The sequence below is a fragment of the Triticum dicoccoides genome, chromosome 6B (assembly GCF_002162155.2).
Source record: "Triticum dicoccoides isolate Atlit2015 ecotype Zavitan chromosome 6B, WEW_v2.0, whole genome shotgun sequence".
Lineage (NCBI taxonomy): Eukaryota > Viridiplantae > Streptophyta > Magnoliopsida > Poales > Poaceae > Triticum > Triticum dicoccoides.
In genome coordinates, this window is record NC_041391.1 from 321,747,930 (window position 1) to 321,773,097 (window position 25,168).

The window sequence follows — 25,168 nt, forward strand, 5'->3', positions numbered from 1 at the left end:
ACTATGATTATGACAATGAACGATGGATAGCACGTTGCAGAAATTGATGGATGGGTGATGGACAGTGGAAGGGATAACTATGCAGCGGCGGATGACTAATGTGAGCAGAACTCGAAACTCTAAACGAAATAGACACTAAGACCAGCAACTCGACACGACGATGCAACCGATAATTCAATAATGCAAAAAATGAAATGAAAATTGCAAAGGCTCGAACTGGCTTGTACAAAGGATGAATATATCCAACTTTTTTGTGGCTTTTTCTTGAACAATAGGTAAGAAAATAAATCTAATCTAGGGAAAACAGAAAATTCTCACCGAGCAACCTGAAAGCTGATACCACTTGATAGAGGCAGAGTGTCCCGATCTTTCGATGAGATAATAACTATCGATTTGGTGGAGACGACTTTGATGATCCGACTACAAACGTGCATGACATTGCGCCTTAGCAATCGCTAAACCAATCTCCTGAGGTAATTGACCACGCCGGTGCACGATCAACCTAACCACGAAGATCTATTCCTGCAAGCAATCGAAGAACGAGCAAGAATATGAGAAAAGCAATCTGAATATTGTGAATATGTATGAAGTATTGATAAAGGTGGGGATCTGAAAGCGGTCTTGGTCTGGTCGTTGGGCACAAACAAAGTACACGAAGTTGCGTTGGCTAACTTTTAACTAAACAAATCTCAAGGGAAAAGCTACTAGATGGATCTACTTATATAGGAGCAAGGGGTGGAGGCCAAGGTGGTGGGAGAACGTCCCAAGGCAGCCTAAAACTAACCCTAGGTCGTACAAGGCCAACGAGCCCAAGTGGAGGTGACGTAACACCTTTGGACTTGTAGTTTGACTCGGATTCTGCTGCAGCATCAGATTGTTTCGTCCATAACTAAAGGATCGGGACGAATTTTAAGGTGAATCCAATTGGTTTGGAATGAGCACGAAATCTACTTTCCAACAAAAAAAGAATCACCCAATTCGGAGTCCGTATGAAAAATTTGTTGACGTTTTGAGTCAGGTATGTCTGTGCAGTCCGAATCTGAATCCAGAACGTGAGAGACTTGGACTCTATCTTCTCTTGGCCCAAAATTGATGTGAGAGGACTTGACTCTATCTTCTCTTGTCCCATACACCTGCAATTAGACAGAACACAAAAGTGTGTGAAGTATTTTTGTTCTGTATAACATAAATAGATTATTGAATAGTTTGCACTAGAAATCACCTGACAAATATGCATGTATGCAATATTTTTGGTCTTATCCAAGGTAGTCATGTCCTCATCATGTCCCAATAATAAGGTGACACAACACCTAGAATAGCCTCGGGACGAAATTTATGAAGTGGCATCTTGTATATTTCGTCCAAGGCTTCATGCACCCATTATGGTGGCTTCAAAGTCGTGAAATCATCACTTGTAACTCCGTTCTTGTTTCCCTTGCGCATGTCATCATCTCCATGCTTGTTCGTGGTCCAATGTTCATCCTTCTCCAAGCTAGACCCTCCATTTGTAAGCAAAACAAATGTATCCAATTTAGGCAGCATCATATTCTCATGAACATTAGAATCATTACCAAGAAACGAAAGTACCTGATAATTTAATTGGCGTGCACGAGCTCTAGTAATTGGTCCAGTATATGTAGCAGTAGGGGTTGTGGGTGTAACAATGGTATTGATGACCTCATCAGCTCGGCTGGGCCTTCGGCCCAGTCGGGCGGAAAGATTTTTTTAAATAATAATTTCGCCCGAAAGAAAAATTCCAAATAAAATATGAAAAAATTCTAAAAATGCCAAAAACAATTTTTGCCATCTTAATAAAATATTTAGAACAAAATGAACATTTGTATGGCCTAAAAATGCAATTTTCAAAAACGCATATTTTTCTAATTCTAATAAAATAGCAAATAAAATCAAAATTTGATTTTAAAATTCTTTCTCCAATACTTCTCTTAATTTGAAGAAGTCATATTATCTTCTCTCTTTTATTTTAAATATTGGAAATAATTGGAGAGAAAAATAATAAAAATCAAATTGATCGTTTCTTCAAATTTGAAATAAATTAAAATAAGAATTTTGTGAAACCTCCAACTCTCTCCTTGGGTCCTTGAGTTGCTTAAGATTTCTAGGATCACAACAAAATGCAAGAATAAATATGAAATGCATATGATGATCTATGTATAACATCCATATTGAAAATTGGGATGTTAGAGTAACCACGGGCTGAATTTGGCCCACAAGCAGAGAAAGTCAATAACGAGCTGTAAGTAACCGAATGTTGGAAACGAGCCCAAGAATAAATGGGCCCTTAGAAGGCTAAAAGGTAACACAGGCTGGAAATGACCTAATGGAATAATGGGTCGTTGATGGGTATAAAGCGATACACTGTTCATTACGGGCCAGTTTCACCACGGGCCATTAATGGGCCAAGAGTTACAAAGGGACTCATATGGGCCGAAAGTCGTCATGGGCCATACATGGGCCAGAAGTTACAATGGGTTGCAATCATATTGGTCATCCCAGATGATGCTACTAGGCCTAATTCGGATAGGCCGTAAAGGGTCGTGACTTAGCGGGCTGTAAATGGGCTATATGCAAACAGGACGTTAACAGGCTTTCCGTGGGCCGGCCAGCTACCTTTTGACCAAGTGAAATGGGCCGGCCTTTTCACCGCAATGGGCCTCTGTTGGGTTGTGCCCCGTGTCGATGTATCATAGGCGCCTTCAGTCAAATGAGTGGATGACATCTGTCCCAATGGTGAGCCGACACGTGGTTCCGCTGGCCATTGAGAATTTTACACGTGGAAAATCCCCATTGGTCCGGGATGTTAACGGGTTATCAGATCAAAACCGGAACTCAGTAGCTTAACAGCGACCCGTTACGATGTGTCGGTCACCCTTGACGAAAGCAATTCTATGACGCGCGATCTATCGTCATGGAAGTGGACACTCCGGTGATGATAATTTTGATAATGTCATGGAACACTTCTACGACAACACAGGTATGACTATCTTGATTGTGTCATAAAATTGTCATGGATGTACATGCATGACAGAAACCGTGACCTACTACACAAACACGTATAATCACGGAAGTGTATTTTTTTGTAGTGCACACATTTTCTAGATTCACATACACAAAGAGAGATACAACGGTCCAAATCCAACGAAGGACGCTACACGGTAGCTAGTTCATCCCAATCTGTGAGGAAAGAGGTCTTGAATCCACTAGTTGATCTTCTTCGAGAGGAGGTCTTGAATCCACTTGGGGGATCTTCTCCTTGAGGAGTACTTGGTCTCGTAAGTACTAGGGGTACAAGTGGATGAGCAAAGCTCTATCTCCCAAGATGAGTTATCACAATGCTAACCCTAAAACATAGGTAGAGGAGGAGTATATATAGTCTAGCGGTGAAGGGGGTACATGGGCCTCAGCCGTTACTATGCGCAGACAGTGGGGGCCAGATGTCCGGGCCTTCCCGTCGGGCCAGATGTCCGGGCTGGCATCGGCCAGTTTCCGTAGCGTTCTATAAGGAGGGCCAGATTTCTGGGCTGGTGTCAATGTCGTGTCAGTCGGGCCGGATGTCCGGGGCTAGGCGGGATGTCCGAGCCCTGTAGCTTCGGCTGCTGGGCTACTGCTGCTTTTGTAGTTCCTAGGGCCGGATGTCGAGGTCCTGGGGCCGGATATCTAGGTCATGGGGACTTCTCCGGTTCCTTTCATCGGTCCTCTTCTTCCATGCACTTGGGGACTTGTCCATCATCACGAGCATCTCCACAAGGGTGTTCATCATACCTAATCACACATAGCATTCCGACTCTAGGTAGTAACTGAGGGAGTCCTAGATTATGGGGTCCTCGGGGAGCCGGCCTATGTGATATGGGTCGGGCTGATGGGCTGTGAAGATGCAAGACAGAAGGCCTTCCCCTGTGTCCGGATGGGACTCTCCTTTGTGTGGATAACAAGTTTGGCGTCCTGATGTGTAGTTTCCTCCCTCTGTAAACTGACTTTGTACGACCCTAGTCCCCTCCGGTGTCTATATAAAGCAGAGGGTTTAGTTCGTAGAGCAATCATAATCATACAGGCTAGACATCTAGGGTTTAGCCATTACGATCTCAACGTATATTAACTCTTGTAACCCCTATACTCATCAAAGTCAATCACGCAGGAAGTAGGGTATTACCTCCATTAAGAGGGCCCAAACCTTGGTAAACATCGTGTCCCCTGCCTCCTGTTACCTTCGATCCTTAGACACACAGTTCGGGACCCCCTAACCGAGATCTGTCGGTTTTGACACCGACATTGGTGCTTTCATTCAGAGTTCCTTTGTGCCGTAGACAGAAGGGTTGATGGATCTCCTTGTCATCAAGGACTATATCACCTCCGGAGGAGCCCTAGCTTTAGGGAAAATGCTCCGGCTTGGCAGCTTCACCATGGGCGCTCATTCGGCCATTAAGCCAAAGGCAGCCCGGCCTGTCACCAAAAACCGTCTCCGCATCGGCCCTAAATACTCCGACAAGAAGGATCCGACAGATCTATCGACCCAAAACGAACTGCTAGATGGCATCGCCGCCCTAGGGGTCGCAACCGACTATGATCGGATTGGGCTTAAACCAAATTAGAGATAAATCAAATCTCCGCCGATCACCCATCAGGTGGCAATTGTGGAGGAATGAGCTGACAATAACTCTTCTCCTACGTTGAGGACAACGTATGTTTGGATTTCCGAGCTCGGAGAGCCGAACACCCATCTTCGGGAGGACACTTCTTGTCCTCTGAACATAGAATCAGGCATTGACCCTAAAAACTCACCCAACGCTCTGGAGCCCAGAAATTCTTCAGAATCCGGACTTCATAGTGGGTCAGGGTTCACATTTAAGCCTGCCACCCACCACAAGCAATATTCCCCAAGCAATTCTGGTCCTCCGGACATATGCGACTTAATGTACGTGCAGCAGTAGCCTCAAGAAACAGTCCACCACTTTTGGGCCAGATTCCTCCTTGTTAAAAACAGGATCAAAGATTGCTATGACGATGATGCGATCTCGGTATTTTGCAACAATTTTATGGATGAGGGAATCCTTACTGCCCTCAACCGCCGTCGCGTACTACACTTTGCAGATTTGGCACACATAGTACAGAGGTATTGCGCAATGGAAAGTGCCTGGAAAACCCAGACAGCCCGCTGGGAACCACAGGCCTTTAGGCCATCTCTCAGACGGGAAAAAAGGATGCACCCTCGCGAAGAACCTAATCATCATCCCGTGGACAAGAAAATTTAGCCCATTATGGGGCATAGAACTGTCCTCGAGGAATGTCTCGACAAACCCTGTCAAATTCACGTAACGCCGAACACCGAACCAACGCATAGCCTTCGAGCATGTTGGATACTCCGGCATGTGGCCAAGAGCGGCGAGGATATCCTCACCAACAACACCCCAGAGAACTACTCTTCGGAGGACAACGATCTCAAAGTATTCACGGTCTTCGAGACCTTTTCATCAAATAATTGGCGCAAAAGGGCGCTTCGCGACCTCGCCGAAGTCTGCCAAGTGGAAACAGTAAATTCTTGGAATGGTGATCACTTTCAATGCCGATGACGAACCAAGATCCCGCTCAGTCCGGGCACCAACCGCTTTGGTCCTATACCCAATCGTGCACGGCTTTAGGCTCACTAAAGTGCTAATGGACGGCGGCAGCGGACTGAACCTCATATCCGAAGACACGCTAAATAAAATGCAAATGGACAGGAGTCGCAATGAGCAAAGTAACACAGCCTTTTGAGGTATTATCCCTAGTAGGTAAGCAAGATGCTCGGGGAAAATCAAACTCGACGTGGTATTCGGCACGCCGAAAACTATAGGTCCGAAGAGTTGCTCTTCCATGTGGCACCTTTCATAGCGGGGGTATCACGTCCTGCTGGGGCGAGACGCATTCACACGCTTCCAAGTCGTACCGCATTATGGGTATAAGAAGCTCAAAATGCCCGAGCCCAATGGAGTTATCACTATCACTAGTGATCCAGACATAGCACTCCGTGCCGAAAACAAAACCGCCTTTCTGGACCTGGAGGCTTTATCTGAGGCCCTCGCGGCCGAAGAATTAACCACCCTCCATTTCATGGTGGATAGGGACGATGTAATCCTCGATAAGAGACCCGAATCCAGTTCCTTCAAGCTAGCAGACGAAATAGTCAAATTTCAAGTCCACCCAACGGACCCCAAGAAGACAACTTCCTTTGGGGCACAACTGGATCCGACGGTCGACGCTGCATTACACGCATTCCTGCGTGAGAACTGGGACATCTTTGCCTTGCACCCCTCGGATATGCCAGGTATTCCACGAAGACTGGCCGAGCATAGTCTCAATATACTGAAAGGATACAAACCAGTCAAGCAAACACTACGCCGATTTTCTGATAGTCTATGGGGGAGGAGCTAGGCCAGCTACCCGAGGCCGGGTTTATCAGAGAGATCAAACATTCGGACTGGCTAGCAAACCTGGTCATGGTACCAAAGAAGGATAAATCTTGGCGCCTGTGTGTCGATTTCAAAGACCTTAATAAGGCTTCCCCTAAGGACCCCTTCCCACTACCTCGCATTGACCAGATTATTGACGCGACCACGGGACACGATTCTCTGTGTTTCCTCGACGTATACTCCGGATACCATCAAATTAAGATGAAATAATCTGACCAAGCCACAACGGCATTCATTACCCCGTACGGGCCCTTCTACTTCAACACTATGCCATTTGGGCTCAAGAACGCTGGCGCAACCTACCAACGTATGATTCAAACGTGCCTGGAAAAGCAAATCGGCAAAACTATGGAGGCATATGTAGATGACGTAGTCATCAAAACCAAACATGTCGACTCATTGGTGGATGATTTAAGCCTTACATTCGACAACCTCCGAGCATATGACAAACGGCTCAATCCAGAAAAAAGCGTTTTCAGAATTCCAGCCGGAAAACTGCTTGGGTTCATTGTCTCCAATAGAGGAATCGAAGCAAACCCAGCCAAAATCTCAGCCCTGTCATAGTTGGCAACACCAATAGACCTCAAGCAGGTCCAAAAACTACCTGGGTGCGTGGCAACTTTGAGCCGTTTTATCTCCAGACTAGGGGGAAAGGAATTGCGATTGTACCACCTGCTTCGCCGCACCGACCACTTCGTGTGGACGGACGCCACCACAGCCGGCTGGAAGAAATAAAAACTTTGCTAGCAAGCAACCCAATCCTGGACGCACCAAACATCGGTGAACCGATGTTGCTCTACATATCTATAACTCACCAGGTGGTGAGTGCGGTGCTCGTCGTTGAATGAGAGGAAGAGGGACATAAATTCCCACTTCTAAAACCAGTGTATTACGTATCGACGGTCCTTACCATGCAAGTCCCGATACCTGCATTATCAAAAGATAGCATATGCGGTCTTTATGGCATCCCACAAGCTGCGGCACTACTTTAAAGAGTGCTCGATTATGGTGGCTTCCGAAGTAGCACTTAATGATATTATAAACAACCAGGACGCCACCGGCCGGATTGCCAACTGGGCCATTGAGCTCTTACCATTTAAAATAACTTACAAGCCACGCCGAGCTATTAAATCGGTGTTGGCTGACTTCTTCGCCGAATGGACACAGGTCGAACTCCCTAAAGAGTATGGCACATATTCCAACTGGGTGATGCACTTCGACGGATCTAAAATGCTAGCTAGACTGGGGGCTGGTGTCGTCTTGACATACCCCACAGGAGACACAGTCCGTTATGTGCTCCAAAAACTGTATACAGACTCTAACAATGCAGCCGAATACGAGGCCCTATGGCAAGGTCTCCGGATGGCTGTCTCCATGGGCATATAATGCCTCGAAGTGCGCGGGGATTCAAACCTCGCAATATCCCAGATAAACGGAGAATTCGACGCAAAAGATCTGAAGACGGCGGCTTACCGCAACGCCGTACTCAAAATATCTGCTCGTTTTGAGGGTATCGAGTTTCATCACGTGGCTCGAGAGAGTAATCAAGCTGCGGACTGCTACGTCTTGAGCTTGCGTTGGTTTTCCTTGAAGAGGAAAGGGTGATGCAGCAATAGTAGCGTAAGTATTTCCCTCAGTTTTTGAGAACGAAGGTATCAATCCAATAGGAGGCTCCTCAAAAGTCCCACACACCTACACAAACAAACAAGAACTCACAACCAATGCAATAAAGGGGTTGTCAATCCCTTCAAGGCCACTTGCAAAAGTGAGATCTGATAGAGATAATATGATAAGATAAATATTTTTTTGGTATTTTATGATATAGATTGGAAAAGTAAAGATGGAAATAAAAGTAGATTGAAAGCTTATATGATAAGAGATAGACCCGGGGGCCATAGGTTTCACTAGTGGCTTCTCTCAAGATAGCATAAGTATTACGGTGGGTGAAGAAATTACTGTCGAGCAATTGATAGAAAAGAGAACAATTATGAGATTATCTAGGCATGATCATGTATATAGGCATCACGTCCGTGAAAAGTAGACCGACTCCTGCCTGCATGTACTACTATTACTCCACACATCGACCGCTATCCAGCGTGCATCTAGAGTATTAAGTTCATAAAGAACAGAGTAACGCATTAAGAAAGATGACATGATGTAGAGGGATAAACTCATGCAATATGATATAAACCCCATCTTTTTATCCTCGATGGCAACAATACAATACATGCCTTGGTGCCCCTGCTGTCACTAGGAAAGGACACCGCAAGATTGAACCCAAAGCTAAGCACTTCTCCCATTGCAAGACAGATCAATCTAGTAGGCCAAACCAAACTGATAATTCGAAGAGACTTGCAAAGATAACTTAATCACACGTAAAAGAATTCAGAGGAGATTCAAATATTTCTCATAGATAAACTTGATCATAATCCCAAAATTCATTGGATCTCGACCAACACACCGCAAAAAGAGTTTCATCAAATAGATCTCCAAGAAGATCGAGGAGAACTTTGTATTGAGATTCAAAGAGAGAGAAGAAGCCATCTAGCTAATAACTATGGACCCGAAAGTCAGTGGTAAACTACTCACAACTCATCGGAGAGGCCTTGGAGATGATGTAGAGGCCCTCCGTGATTGATTCCCCCTCCGGCGGAGCGCTGGCGAAGGCTCCAAGATGGGATCTCGCGGATACAGAAGGTTATGGCGGTTGAAATAGTTTTTTGTGGTCCCTTCTGATGTTTTCGGGGTACATGGGTATATATAGTGGGAAGAAGTAGGTCCGTGGATGCCTGAGGGGCCCACGAGGGTGGGAGGCATGCCCGGCCCTAGGTGGCGCGCCGGACACCCATGTGTGATGTAGGCCGGAAACCTAGGGGCCGATCTTTCACGTTTGGAGTGGATCCTATGGGGGAAACATGAAGAACGCGCGGAAAACACAAGGGAGAACACGGGGAGAAACGGGAGAATCACTAAACCGACAAGTAATCGATCACACAAGGGCTAGATCACCGAAAGCACAAGGTAACACATGATCCAAAATCAACAAGGGTGGATACAAAGGGAACCGTTCTTCTCCGTGAGGAGGTCTTGATTGTCTTCCCTTGAAGGGGTCTTGAATCCGCTTGGGGGTTCTTCTCCGAAGAGGTCGTGAGCTCCGAGGAGAAGTAACCAAGTGGATGAGCAAGGCTCTCACACAAAATATGAGCTAAACCAATGCTAACCCTAAAACGTAGGTAAGAGAAGAGTATATATAGTTTACGGGGCGAAAGGGTACACGGGCCTCGGCCCAAGTGGCTGCGCGCAGGCAGGGCCGGAAGTTCTGGGTGGGGCCGGAAGTTCCGGGAGATGGAGGGTCCGGGCAGGGTCCAGCCTAACCAGAGAGTTGACGCAGGTGGAGCTGGGCTGGCGTCCGGGGGCCGGAAGGTCCGGGCGGGCCGGAGGTTCCGGGGGCCGGAAGGTCCGGGACGGGTTCCGGGCAGGTTCGGGGCTAACGAGAGAGTTGGCACGCCCGGGCTGGTCGATGTCGTCGGAGGCCGGAAGCTCCGGGTAGGCCGAACGTTCCGGGGCCGAAAGTTCCGGGCTATGGCCGGAGGTTCCAGGCTGTCCAGAGAGTTGACGCCTGTCGTTTCTTCTGCAGCTCCTGGCTTTGTGGCAGGAGTGTTTTACCTGATCACGCATAGCGTCTCGGACTTAGGCAGTAGCACATGTCTCACTGGAAGAAAAGGGGAACTCAAGTAGGAGTGATGTCACCTTGGATTGAATAGCACGAGCTCTTGCTCTTGTCATGGGTCCACTTGGAGCTTGGATAGTCGATGGAAGGTCCAAGGGGATGACCGAAGGATGCTCCGCATCATCTCCCCCCCCCTTGGGAAAGATCCAACCTCGGATCAAAATCCTCATCCCCATGGTACGGGGAGAGATCGGAGACGTTGAAGATGTCACTCACGTTGTACTTGTCGCGTGGGAGGTTGATCTTGTAAGCGTTGTTGTTGCAGTGTGCTAGCACCTTGAAGGGTCCATCGTCTCGAGGGAGAAGCTTGGACTTACGTTCGTTGGGGAAGCGATCCTTGCGAACGTGTAGCCACACGAGATCGCCAATGTTGAAGATCATGGGTTGATTGTTGACGTTGAGCTTGGTCACTAGTTGTTGTACTTGGCGCTCGATGGTGTGCCTTGTATCCTCATGCATCTTCTTGATGTAGCTTGCCCGTGCACTCGCATCCATGTTGGTGCGCTCTTGTAGAGGAAGAGGTAGAATGTCCAATGGTGACAACGGGTTGAAGCCGTAGACGACCTCGAAAGGGGACTTGCCGGTAGTCGAATGTCTTGCATGGTTGTAGGCGTACTCGGCGATGGGTAGACATGCTTCCCACTCCTTGATGTTCTTCTTGATCAACACGCGAAGTAGAGTGGAGAGAGTCTGGTTCGTCACCTCCGTTTGGCCGTCGGTTTGAGGATGGTATGCGGATGAGAACAAGAGCTTGATTCCGAGCTTGGCGCATAGGGTCTTCCAAAAGTAACTCAAGAACTTGACGTCACGATCGAAGACGATTGTCTTTGGTACTCGATGGAGTCGCAAGATCTCCCTACAAAAGAGATTTGCAATGTGTGAAGCATCGTCTATCTTGTTGCAAGGAATGAAATGTGCCATCTTAGAAAATCGGTCCACAACAAGAAACACCTAATCCTTTCCATTTTGAGTTCTAGGCAAACCAAGTACAAAATCCATGCTAATGTCTTCCCAAGGTTGATAAGGAATAGGAAGAGGCATGTAAAGACCATGAGATTGAGCTTTAGACTTAGCTTTGTGACATGTTGAGCATCGGGTGGTGAAGCGTGAGACGTCGCGGAACATCTTGGGCCAAAAGTAATTCTTGGAGGTTGTGGCGTATGTCTTGTCGCGTCCAATGTGTCTCGTGAGTCCGCCTCCATGATCCTCTTGCAAAAGGAGCAAACAAAGAGAAGACTCGGGAATGCATAGTTTGTTAGCTTTCATAAGATAACCATCCTTGATGTAATATCGTTCCCAAGATGTATGCGTCAAACATTTAGCATAAGGAGTAGCAAAAGATGGATCATTAGCATACAAGTCTTTTATGTGCTCAAAACCAATAACATTCAACTCAAGTTTAGTGACAAGCGTGCATATGCGTGAAAGTGCATCCACAACTACATTTTCCTTACCCTTAATGTACTTGATCACATAGGGGAAAGATTCAATAAATTCAGTCCATTTGGCATGACGCTTGTTCAACTTAGTTTGACCTTTTAAGTAATTAAGCGTTTCATGATCGGTATGTATGACAAACTCATCAGGTCTAAGATAATGTTCCCAAACATGTAGCACACACACTAAAGCATACAATTCTTTGTCATATATTGGATAGTTAAGTTGAGCACCAGAGAGTTTTTCACTAAAATATGCAATGGCTCGTTTTTCTTGCATCAAAACTCCGCCAATTCCGGTACCACTTGCATCACAATGAACCTCAAAAGTTTTGTCAAAATTGGGCAAAGCAAGAATCAGAGCATGAGTAAGCAAAGACTTGAGCTCATCAAAAGCGGTGGATTGCAAAGATCCCCAAACAAAAGGAGCATTTTTTCTTACTCAAGGCATGCGAAGGAGCAGCAATAGTGCTAAAATCTTTCACAAAGCGACGATAAAAACCCGCAAGACCAAGAAAACTACGCACTTGTTGCAAATTGGTGGGTTGGGGCCAAGTTTTAATTGCTTCAATTTTAGATTCATCAACATGAACACCCTTGGATGATACAACAAAACCCAAGAAAACCACTTTGTCAACACCAAATGTGCACTTTTTCATGTTGGCATAAAGACGTTCCTTGCGAAGGGTTTGCAAAACAGCCCTAACATGATTAAGATGCTCTTTCATGGTTTTGCTAAGCACAAGAATATCATCGAAGTAAACCACAACAAAGACTCCAATATAAGGGCGAAGCACATAATGCATGAGACGCACGAAAGTACCGAGAGCCTCTGATAAACCCATAGGCATAACTAACCACTCATATAAGCCAAATTTGGTTTTGAAAGCAGTTTTCCATTCATCACCCTCTTGAATGCAGATTTGATAATAGCCACTTTTAAGATCAATTTTTGAGAAAAAGTTGGCTCCACTAAGTTCATCAAGCATATCATCTAAGCGAGGAATGGGATGCCTATAGCGAACGGTAATAGCATTTATAGGTCTACAATCAGAACACAAGCGGAAACTTCCATCGGGCTTAGGCACAAGTATAACGGGAAGGACACAAGGGCTTAGGCTTTCACGTACATGACCGTTGTCGATGAGTTGTTGTACTTGCCGTTGAATCTCCTTGTTTCTTCGGGGTTGACGCGGTATGGAGCTATGTTTGGAAGTGGCGCTCCAAGGATGAGGTCGATTCGATGCTCAATGCCTCGTAGAGGAGGTAGACCCGAAGGTAGCTCATCGGGGAAAACATCTTGGAATTCCTGCAAAAGAGATTGAAACACTAAAGGTAGCTCGTGAGAGGTGTTAGTTGTAGGTTCCCCATCCTTGCACACAAGGACAAAGTGCATCACACTCGATGGGTTCTCACACACTTCTCTCATCTCACTTTTTGTGGCAAATAGTATGAGGTTTTTCTCTCTAGGCGAAGAGGCGCTCAAGTTTGGCTTGTGGCTCTCACTCTCTTTTTGGTGGATCACTTTCTCAATCTTATCTCCACGATGGGTGGATTGCTTGTCGGCTATCACTTGACTAGGAGACATAGGTCGTAGCACATATTCCTTCCCTTTCATCTTGAAGCTATAGTGATTGGTGCGCTCATTGTAGATGACACCACAGTCGAATTGCCATGGCCGACCAAGAAGGAGGTGGCAAACTGTCATTGGGACCACATCACACTCCAAAGTGTCCTCATATGCATCAAGTTTGAAGGAGACTTGGACCATATGCTCGACTCGTATAGTGCCGGAGTCACTTAACCATTGAACCTTGTAGGGGTGCGGGTGCTTCCTCTTTACCAATTGAAGCTTGGAGCATAGTTCTTCACTTGCCAAGTTGTGGCAACTACCTCCGTCGATGATGACCTTGATGGACCGTCTGTTGATGCCGGCCTTTGTGTGGAAGATGTGGCATCGGTGGTCTTCTTCTTGTTGATGTTGAAGAGTCAAGACCTTGGAGACAACGAGAGCGGGGCTCGAATCCTCATCACAAAAGACTTGATCATCTTCATCCTCATTCACGCGCCGGTGCATGGCCACTTGCTCAAGAGCTTCCATCTCCTCATCACTCATGGAATCATAGGTACCATCGTCCTTGAGGATCATGGTGCGCTTGTTTGTGCATTCATAGGACTTGTGGCCTCGGCCGCCGCAAGTGAAACACTTGAAGGATCTTGTCTTGACGGTCTCATCGGTCGGAGTAGATGAAGAAGCATGCGGCTTGAAGTTGCTTGTAGTAGGAGGAAGACGACTTTAACTTGCCGAAGTTTTCTTGTAACTTGACTTTTCGTCATTGCTTGGAGATGGCTTGGTTGATGTAGATGTTGGAGGAGTTGTTGAAGCTTGATTGTTGGAGAAGCCGTAGGTCTTGGATTAGTACTTGGCGTACTTGAAGTCATCTTGCACTTGACGTTCCACCTTGGTCGCTTGATGCACGAGCTTAATGAGGTTGGAGTAGGGTTGGAAGTCGGCGATCTTCTTGATGGGATGATTAAGTCCGTTCAAGAATCATGCCATAGTTTGCTCATCATCCTCCGTGACATTGGCTCGAATCATCGCAATCTCCATTTCCTTGTAGTATTCTTCAACACTCTTTTTTACTTGCTTGAGGAGTTGTAGCTTTTTGAAGAGATCGCGGTTGTAGTAGGTTGGCACAAAACGTGCTCGCATGACTTCCTTCATTTGAGCCCAAGTGGTGATTGGAGGTTCACCTCTTGCTTGTCGGGGCTCAAGGACTTGTTCCCACCATATGAGCACATAGTCTTGGAACTCAAGTGATGCCATAGAGATCTTCTTCTCTTCCTCATAGTTGTGCAAACGAAAGATTTTGTCGACCTTCAATGCCCGTGAGAGGTATTCTTCGGGATCATTGCTTCCATTGAACTTGGGCATTGTGAATTTGAGCTTGCCATAGCGTTGCTCTTCGTTGTGTTGTTGGCAATGGTGATGATGATGCCCTTGACATGGAGGGTAATCATCCTCATGTTGCTCTTGGTGTGGAGGAAGTCTATGATCAACTTGCTCTTGTTGAACTTGAGGTTGAAGTGGAGCTTGACGAGCTTGTGAAGGAGCTTGAGGAACTTGACATTGCACACGCGGTTGCTAATTCCTCTCTTGGATTTCTTCTCGAAGGGCTTCCTCTTGATTGCGCCGTTTGCGATTGCGGTTGGCGATGGCTCGACTAGATTCTTGAAGGGAACGTTGTGCCTCAAGAGCTTGTGCATCTCGTTGTTGTTGTTGAAGACATTGGGCCTCGGCGTCCTGTTCCTCTTGGTGTAGGCGCGCTCGTTCTTCCTCTTGGCGCCATAGTCGTTGTCGTTCTTGAGCTTGAGCAAAAGCGACTTGGTTTGAGTGAGGACGAGGGACTTGCTCATCGACTTGCTCTTGTGAATGCTTGTCGTGTAGTGGGTTGCGAGATGCATGACGGTCTTGACACGCGGCTCGTCGATGAGTGTTCGATGAAGGTGTACTTGAGCCGGAGAAGGAGTCGTCAGAGTGTCGACTTGAGTGGCTCCGTCTTGAGTATGAAGAAGTTGAAGTGGTTCACCAACAAGGCTCGGATCTCGTCCATTCTTGCATCATTCTCTTGCTTGTGTGCGTCGAGCTTGTTGTCGAAGTAGTCTCGTGTACATTGCTCAGAGAGTCACAAGTCGGTGGCGAGGTTACCGATGCGGTCGTTCATTGCTTGTTGCTCTTGATGTAACGCTCGTTGTGCACCAAAGAGGTGGCTCTTGGTGGCGTATGATGACATGTCGTCGTCTTGCTCGATGAAGAGTGGGTTGGTAGAAGTACTCGGTCTATCCATCATTCCAAGCAAAAATGTGAGTGGTAGAAGGAGAAGAACTTATACCAATGTACCTTGATCGATGTTGATGATGAATCAAGTTCACTCAAATGCGGACAATGAAATAGCACTATTGGTACCAATTCTTGTCGGTTCTCACACCTACACAAGTAAAAGCTTATGGTGGAGCTAGGTTAGGATGGTGGCACAAAATTTGATGCAATAGTAAGTGAGCTTCAATAATGTTGGAAATGATTCACAAATTTGCAAATGCAACAAGTATACCAAGCAAGTAGGGGTACACGGGAACACACACAAAATAGATAAGTGGGATTGTGCAAACCAAAAGTGAGCCAAAATGTGGAATCCACGAAAATGCTCTTGTTGCACAATACTAGAGAGACGCTAACACGATTGCACAATAGGCGGATACGGAGCTTGTGCACAACCTAGTAGGCAAAATTGCAACGATATCTATCCCAATTATGCTATATGTATGGTATTTTGGTGCTATGATCCAAGATGATCTGATATGACAATCTTAATGTAATATGATGCTATGGTTCTTGCTCATAAGCTATTTGCTTATCTTTCCTCTTTTCTTAAAAGCTTGGGTGGCTCTTTCACTTTTGGGATCTTTTCTTATGCGAAACTTCATGAACCATGATAGCAATTGTGTATGCGATGACAACTTTGTGACACACAAGTTGATGCCAAGATATGCACCACTATGGTATGGTATGTATGCTATGGAGTATGTTCACTAATGTGCACAAGTCACGTTGCCGACAATACTCAATGGCTAGTCTCGATGGGTAAGCAACGCAAAAGATGGGCTATGAAGTTTATCAATGCAATGGCAAGGTTTGGACAAAGATGTCATCGATATTACCGTCCTTGCTTATGGTTGAAGGTTTTAAACGGATGCGAATGTAGATGATGTCGTGGTACACGGTCTTCAGTACGTTGGCGAAGATGCTGCTGCACCGTGGTCGGAGTTACCGAAGTAGCGGAAGTTGACGAAGATGTGCAACCTTTCTGTCTAGGCCGGAAGGGCCGGGCAAGACGGAAGGTTCGGGTTTCGGAAGTTCCGGGGAAGGCCGGAAGTTCCGGGCTGGGCCGGAAGTTCCGGTGGTCGTGATTCTGCCAAGAACGGAGACTTCGGGAACGTGGATTTGGGCGGAAAAACTTGGGGAAAAACCCAAATCTGAAGGGGAAAAAGATGAAATTAGAGGGGAAGAAGGGTAGGGAAGCTAGATCCACTCGAAGCAAAGCAGATCCATGGATCAAATTCAACAAAACTTCATCACACTAACAAATCACAAAAAAATTTGGGGCTATTTTTGGTGGGGATTTTCGGATTTATGACGAAAACAACAAAATCAAGCAAGAAAACACGGGGTAGGGGCTCCAAAAGCGTGATCAACGTGGCTCATGATACCAAGATGATGTAGGGCGGAACCCTAGGGGCCGATCTTTCACGTTTGGAGTGGATCCTACGGGGGAAACACGAAGAACGCGCGGAAAACCCAAGGGAGAACACGGGGAGAAACGGGAGAATCACTAAACTGACAAGTAATCGATCACACAAGGGCTAGATCACCGAAAGCACAAGGTAACACATGATCCAAAATCAACAAGGGGAGGATACAAAGGGAACCGTTCTTCTCCGTGAGGAGATCATGATTGTCTTCCCTTGAAGGGGTCTTGAATCCGCTTGGGGGATCTTCTCCGAAGAGGTCGTGTGCTCCGAGGAGAAGTAACCAAGTGGATGAGCAAGGCTCTGACACAAAATATGAGCTAAACCAATGCTAACCCTAAAACATAGGTAGGAGAAGAGTATATATAGTTTACGGGGCGAAATGGTACACGGGCCTCGGCCAAAGTGGCTGCACGCAGGCAGGGCCGGAAGTTCCGGGCGGGGCCGGATGTTTCGAGCGACGGAGGGTCCGGGCAGGGTCCGTCCTAACCAGAGAGTTGACACGGGTGGAGCTAGGCTGGCGTCCGGGGGCCGGAAGGTCTGGGCGGGCCGGAGGTTCCGGGGGCCAGAAGGTCTGGGACGGGTTCCGGGCAGGTTCCGGGCTAACCAGAGAGTTGGCATGCCCGGGCTGGTCGATGTCGTCGGAGGCCGGAAGATCCGGGTAGGCCGGACGTTCCAAGGGCCGGAAGTTCTGGGCTATGGCTGGAGGTTCCGGGTTGTCCAGAGAGTTGACGCATGTCGTTTCTTCTGCAGCTCCTGGCTCCGTGGCTTGAGCGTTGTACCTGATCACGCATAGCGTCTCGGACTTAGGCAGTAGCCATGTCTCACTAGAAGAAAAGGGGAACTCAAGTAGGAGTGATATCACCTTGGATTGAATAGCACGAGCTCTTGCTCTTGTCATGGGTCCACTTGGAGCTTGGATAGTCGATGGAAGGTCCATGGGGATGACCGAAGGATGCTCCGCATCAATGTGGCTGCCTCCTTTGTTTCTTGACTTCCACTCCAAGTCGTCTAGATCATATTTGTTCCAAAAATCATGCTCCCGAAGATTTCATTCCGTTTGGACTCCGTTTGATATTCCTTTTCTTCGAAACACTGAATAGGAAAAAAAATAGCAATTCGGGCTGGGCCTCCGGTTAGTAGGTTAGTCCCAAAAATGATATAAAAGTGTAAGGTAAAGCCCATAAACATCCAAAACGGATAATATAATAGCATGGAACAATCAAAAATTATAGATACATTGGAGACATATCAAGCATCCCCAAACTTAATTCCTACTCGTCCTAGAGTAGGTAAATGATAAAAATAGAATTTTTGATGTGGAATGCTACCTAGCATAATTCTCAATGTAATTTTCTTTATTGTGGCATGAATGTTCAAAATAAAAGTTCATATTGACATAAGAAATAGTAATACTTCAAGCCTACTAATCAAAGCAATCATGTCTTCTCAAAATAACATGGCTAAAGAAAGTTTATCCCTACAAAATCATATAGTTATGCTATGCTTCATTTTCTTTACACAAAAATGCTCCCATCTTGCACACCCCGATAACAAGCCAAGCAATTGTTTCGTACTTAAATAATCTCAAACTTTTTCAACTTTCATGCAATACATGAGCGTGAGCCATGGATATAGCACTATGGGTGAAATAGAATATGATGATGGAGGTTGTGTGGAGAAGACAAAAAAGAAGAAAGTCTCACATTGACGAGGATAATCTATGGAGATGCCCATCAATTGATGTCAACATGAGGAGTAGGGATGGCCATGCAACGGATGCACTAGAGCTATAAATGTATGAAAGCTCAACGAAAGAAACTAGTGGGTGTGCATCCAACTTGCTTGCTCACGAAGACCTAGGGCATTTTGAGGAAGCCCATCGTAGGAATATACAAGCCAAGTTCTATAATGAAAAATTCCCACTAGTATATGAAAGTCACAACATAAAAGACTTTCTATATGAATAGCATGGTGCTACTTTGAAGCACAAGTGTGGAAAAAGATAGTAACATTGCCCCCTTTTTAATTTCTTTTTTCCCTTTTTTTCTTTTTTTCTTTTGGCCTTTTTTTCTTTGGCCTTTCTTGTTTTTTCTTTCTTTTTGGCCTTTCCTTTTTTTATTTGGGGACAATGCTCAAATAATGATGATCATCACACTTCTATTCATTTACAACTCATGAATTACAACTCAAAACTAGAACAAGATATGACTCTATATGAATGCCTCCGGCGGTGTATAGGGATGGGCAATGAATCAAGAGTGACATGTATGAAAAATTATGCATGGTGGATTTTCCACAAATACGATGTCAACTACATGATCATGCAAGGCAATATGACAATGATGATGTGGGTCATGATGATGAACGGAACGGTGGAAAGTTGCATGGCAATATATCTCAGAATGGCTATGGAAATGCCATAATAGGTAGGTATGGTGGCTGTTTTGAGGAAAATATAAGGAGGTTTATGTGTGATAGAGCGTATCGTATCCCGGGGTTTGGATGCACCGGTGAAGTTTGCACCAACTCTCAAGGTGAGAAAGGGCAATGCACGGTACCGAAGAGGCTAGCAATGATGGAAGGGTGAGAGTGCGTATAATCCATGGACTCAACATTAGTCATAAAGAACTCATATACTTATTGCAAAAATCTACAAGTCATCAAAAACCAAGCACTACGCGCATGCTCCTAGGGGGATAGATTGGAAGGAAAATACCATCGCTCGTCCCGACCGCCACTCATAAGGATGCAGAATCTAGGAACACCTCATGTTTCAAATTTGTTACACAACTTTTACCATGCGTGCATGCTATGGGACTTGCCAACTTCAACACAAGCATTCTTTAAATTCATAATCACCCAACTAGCATGACTGTAATATCACTACCTCCATATCTCAAAACAATTATCAACTATCAAATTGATCATAGCATCCAATTCACTTCCTATGATAGTTTTTATTATACCCAACTTGGATGCCCATCATTCTAAGACCAATTTTATAACCATAGCAAATACCATGCTGTTCTAAGAGACTCTCAAAATGATATAAGTAAAGCATGAGATATTAACAATTTCTACAAAATTAAGCCACCGCCGTGCTCTAAATGATATAAGTGAAGCACTAGAGCAAAAACTATCTAGCTCAAAAGATATAAGTGAAGCACATAGAGTATTCTAATAAATTCCAATCAAGTGGGTTTCTCCCAAAAGGTGTGTACAGCAAAGATGATTGTGGTAAACTAAAAATAAAATACTAATATCATACAAGACGCTCCAAGCAAAACACATATCATGTGGCGAATAAAAATATAGCTCCAAGTAAAGTTACCGATAGACGAAGACGAAAGATGGGATGCCTTCCGGGGCATTCCCAAGCTTAGGTTTTGGCTATTCTTGAATATCTTGGGGTGCCTTGGGCATCCCCAAGCTTAGGCTCTTGCCACTGCTTATTCCATAATCCATCAAATCTTTACCCAAAACTTGAAAACTTCACAATACAAAACTCAACAGGAAATCTCATAAGCTCCATTAGTGCAAGAAAGAAAAACCACCACATAAGGTACTGTAATGAACTCATTATTTATTTATTTATTTATTTTGGTGTTAAACCCACTGTATTCCAACTTCTCTATGGTTCATACCCCTACATACTAGCCATAGATGCATCAACATAAGCAAACAACACACGAAAAGCAGAATCTGTCAAAAACAGAACAGTCTGTAGAAATCTGTAACTCTCGAATACTTCTGGAACTCTAAAAATCCAACCAAAATAGGAAGTCCTGGGAAATTTGTCTATTGATCTATAGCAAAGCGAATCAACACAAAATCACGTTTCTGTGAATTACTAAAATTATTTTCGTGCGCACAAAGTTTCTGTTTTTCAGCAGAATCAAATTAACTAACACCATAGGTTATCCTATAGGTTGTACTTGGCACAAACACTAATTATTACTAAACAAAAGGTAGATGCAAAATTTATTAAATAGAAGCAAAAACAAAAAAACTAAAATAAAATTGGGTTGCCTCCCAACTAGCGCTATCGTTTAACGCCCCTAGCTAGGCATAAAATCGAGGATAGATCTAAGTAGTGCCATAATAATAAGATAGATCACGAAAACTCGTCTCATATTCTCTACATTTAGCAGCAAGTTTTCTTTGAGGCAAGCAAAAGTAGTCAAAAGGGCTAAATCTAATGGGACAAAAGTCCCCAAGATCAATCTCAGGAGGTATAGGTTCCTCCTTGGGCCCTTCATATTGCACAACTAATTCATCATTATAAGCATTCTTTTGGCAGAACTTCGTGAGCCTATACTCAAGAGAGTATCCTTGCTCATTATTTCGAAGAGCAAAATCATTATTAAGTTCAGAAATTCTATCAACTAGGACATTGGTAGGAACCTTTTTTCTAAGGTTTTCGTTAAAAGCAACATAGTCCAAAGATTGAAAATGCCTAATTTCCTCTTGATCAAAGAGGATCGCTTCTATGGGAGGACGGCCGACGTCCACCCTATAGTGCACAAAGATTTCTTTGGCCTCTTTTATTATAAATCTAAACTCATGTGCCAAAAAGATAGTAGCGACGCGCTTAACAGAAGAATGCTCAATATTAGAAAATTCCAGGAAAATTCTTTGTATGCAAGGATGCATATGCATAAATTGTCTTTCAAGCTCAACTACAAGCATGGCGATAGCATCTGCAAGACTACTAGTTCTATGAAGAATAGAACCACCCATAGAAGGTAAAGCACCGACACAAGTAAAGAAGTCTTGAATAACCCCTTTTCCAACAATATTACCACTACCGATTCAAAACTTTTTAGTATCCAAGATAGGGGGTTCTTCAGTAGGAGCATCAGAATTTTCCATGTTATCATTATTGTCCATATCAACGACAATCTCCCCAATTTCAGACATAACGGCAAACAAAAGCGAGGACGAAGAAGAGGGCAAGCGGAAAAGAGAGGAGATTGGGAAAGAGAGGAAGAATAAAATGGCAAGGGTGAAGTGGTGGAGAGGAAAACAAGAGGCAAATGGCAAATAATATAAGTGCGAGGGAGATGAGTTTGTGATGGGTACTTGGTATGTCTTGACTTGAGCGAAGACCTCCCCGGCAACGGCGCCAGAAATCCTTCTTGCTACTCTTGAGCTTGCGTTGGTTTTCCTTGAAGAGGAAAGGGTGATGCATCAATAGTAGCGTAAATATTTCCCTCAGGTTTTGAGAACCAAGGTATCAATCCAGTAGGAGGCTCCTCAAAAGTCCCACGCACCTACACAAACAAACAAGAAGCCGCAACCAACACAATAAAGGGGTTGTCAATCCCTTCAAGGCCACTTGCGTAAGTGAGATCTGGTAGAGATAATATGATAAGATAAATATATTTTTGGTATTTTATGATATAGATTGGAAAAGTAAAGATGCAAATTAAAGGAGATTGAAAGCTTATATGATAAGAGATAGACCCGGGGGCCCTAGGTTTGACTAGTGGCTTTTCTCAAGATAGCATAAGTATTACGGTGGGTGAACAAATTGCTATCGAGCAATTGATAGAAAAGTGAATAATTATGAGATTATCTAGGCATGATCAGGTATATAGGCATCACGTCCGTGACAAGTAGACCGACTCCTGCCTGCATCTACTACTATTACTCCACGCATCGACCGCTATCCAGCATGCATCTAGAGTATTAAATAAAGAACAGAGTAACGCATTAAGAAAGATGACATGATGTAGAGGGATAAACTCATTCAATATGATATAAACCCCCATCTTTTTATCCTCGATGGCAACAATACAATACCTGCCTTGCTGCCCATGGTGTCACTGGGAAAGGACACCGCAAGATTGAACCCAAAGCTAAGCACTTCTCCCATTGCAAGAAAGATCAATCTAGTAGGCCAAACCAAACTGATATTTCGAAGACACTTGCAAAGATAACTTAATCACACATAAAAGAATTTAGAGGAGATTCAAATATTTCTCATAGGTAAACTTGATCATAAAACCACAATTCATCAGATCTCGACCAACACACCGCAAAAAGAGTTACATCAAATAGATCTCTAGGAAGATCAAGGAGAACTTTGTATTGAGATTCAAAGAGAGAGAAGAAGTCATCTAGCTAATAACTATGGACCCGAAGGTCTGTGGTAAACTACTCACAACTCATCAGAGAGGCCATGGAGATGATGTAGAGGCCCTCCGTGATCGATTCCCCCTCCGGCGGAGCACCGACGAAGGCTCCAAGATGGGATCTCGCGGATACAGAAGGTTACGGCGGTGGACGCCCGAGGGGCCCACGAGGGTGGGGGGCGCGCCCAGCCCTAGGTGGCGCGCCGGGCACCCTTGTGACCGCCTCCTTTGTTTCCTGACTTCCACTCCAAGTCCTCTAGATCACGTTTGTTCCAAAATCACGCTCCCGAAGGTTTCATTCCGTTTGAACTCCGTTTGATATTCCTTTTCTTCGATTGAAATAGGCAAAAAAACAGCAATTCGGGCTGGGCCTCCGGCTAGTAGGTTAGTCCCAAAAATGATATAAAAGTGTAAGGTAAAGCCCATAAACATCCAAAGCGGGTAATATCATAGCATGGAACAATCAAAAATTATAGATACGTTGGAGACGTATCACGGACATCCTTGCCCGCATGGGCGCCAAACACGACCCCGTCCCACCTAACACCTTTGTGGAGAGGCTCTTCAAGCCATCCCTAGTGTGGCAGAACGAGAGCGGCAACACCATTCTGGAGCCGATCATACCCCAGATTCCAAACATAGTTCCGATATCATCGGGGGTTCGGGCACCCAAATAACACCATCGGCCCACGAAATCATGCCTGTAATTGCCCCGTGGACTGAACCTTTCCTCACCTACCTTACTAGGAATGAGCTCCCTGATGATCAGACCAAGGCCCATCTTATTGTTTGACGCTCGAAGGCCTACAAAGTTCACGAAGGGGAACTATACAAGAAAAGTACCACCGGAGTACTTCAAAGATGTATCTCCGAAGAAGAGGGACGGCAGCTCTTGGCTGAAATAGACGTCGATCTTGGTGGCCATCACGCTGCAGCTTGGGCCCTTGTATGTAAGGCCTACCATACGGGTTTCTTTTGGCCCACGGCCCAAGCAGACGCATAGGACCTCATACAGCACTGTGTTGGATGCCAGCTTTTCGCCAATCGAAGCCATATGCCGCCCACTGCCCTACAAACAATTCCCATTACTTGGCCTTTTGCGGTCTGTGGGGTAGACATGGTCGGACCCCTTAAAGGGGGAAGCCATAATAAGAAATATTTACTAGTTATGGTCGACAAGTTCACTAAGTGGATAGAAGCCAAACCAATCAAAACGGCCGAAGCCGAACCAATCATAGACTCCATATCCGGTGTCGTACACCGTTATGGTGTCTCGCACAGTATCATTACTGACAGCGGTTCTAACTTTACGGCCGATGGGGTGAAAACCTGGTGTGCTAATTTGGGCATCAAGATCGATTACGCCTCCGTATAATACCCTCAGACAAACAGTCAGGTCAAACAGGATAACGGCCTGATAATGAGCGGCACCAAACCTAGACTAGTGCGATCTCTGCGAGAATCAGACAAGCATTGGGTTGATGAACTTGATTTTGTACTTTGGGGGCTGCAGACCACGCCCAATAGCATGGCCAGATATACACTTTTTTCATGGTGTACGGCTCGGAGGCAGTTTTGCCTTGCGACATTATTCATGACTCAGCTCGAGTGCGCATGTATGAAGAGAGAGAGGCCGAGCTCGATCGAAAGGACGATCTGAATGGCTTCGAGGAGGAGCACGATGTCGCAAAGGCCCATTCCACATTTTACCAACAGCAAGCTCGGCGATATCAAAGCAGGGAAGTACGGGCAAAGACTTATAATGTCGGTGAACTCATTCTATGCCTACCAGAGAAGAAAAAGGACAATCTCAAGCCCAATGGGAGGGTCCCTTCATTATAGATGAAGTTCTCACTGGACGAGCCTATCGCCTTCGCAACGCTTCGGATAATCGTTTGGAACCAAATCCATGGAACGCTGCCCGGCTCCGAAGATTCTACGCCTAAGTTCGCACTTATACCTTTTTCTTCGTCCTTTCTTTTCTCCATCTCACTTTTTTTTCTTTTCGTTTTCATACGACTTCTAGCCAGTGTTCGGATAAACCGCACACTTGAGGGGCATACATTATTAAATGTACATACCCCATAA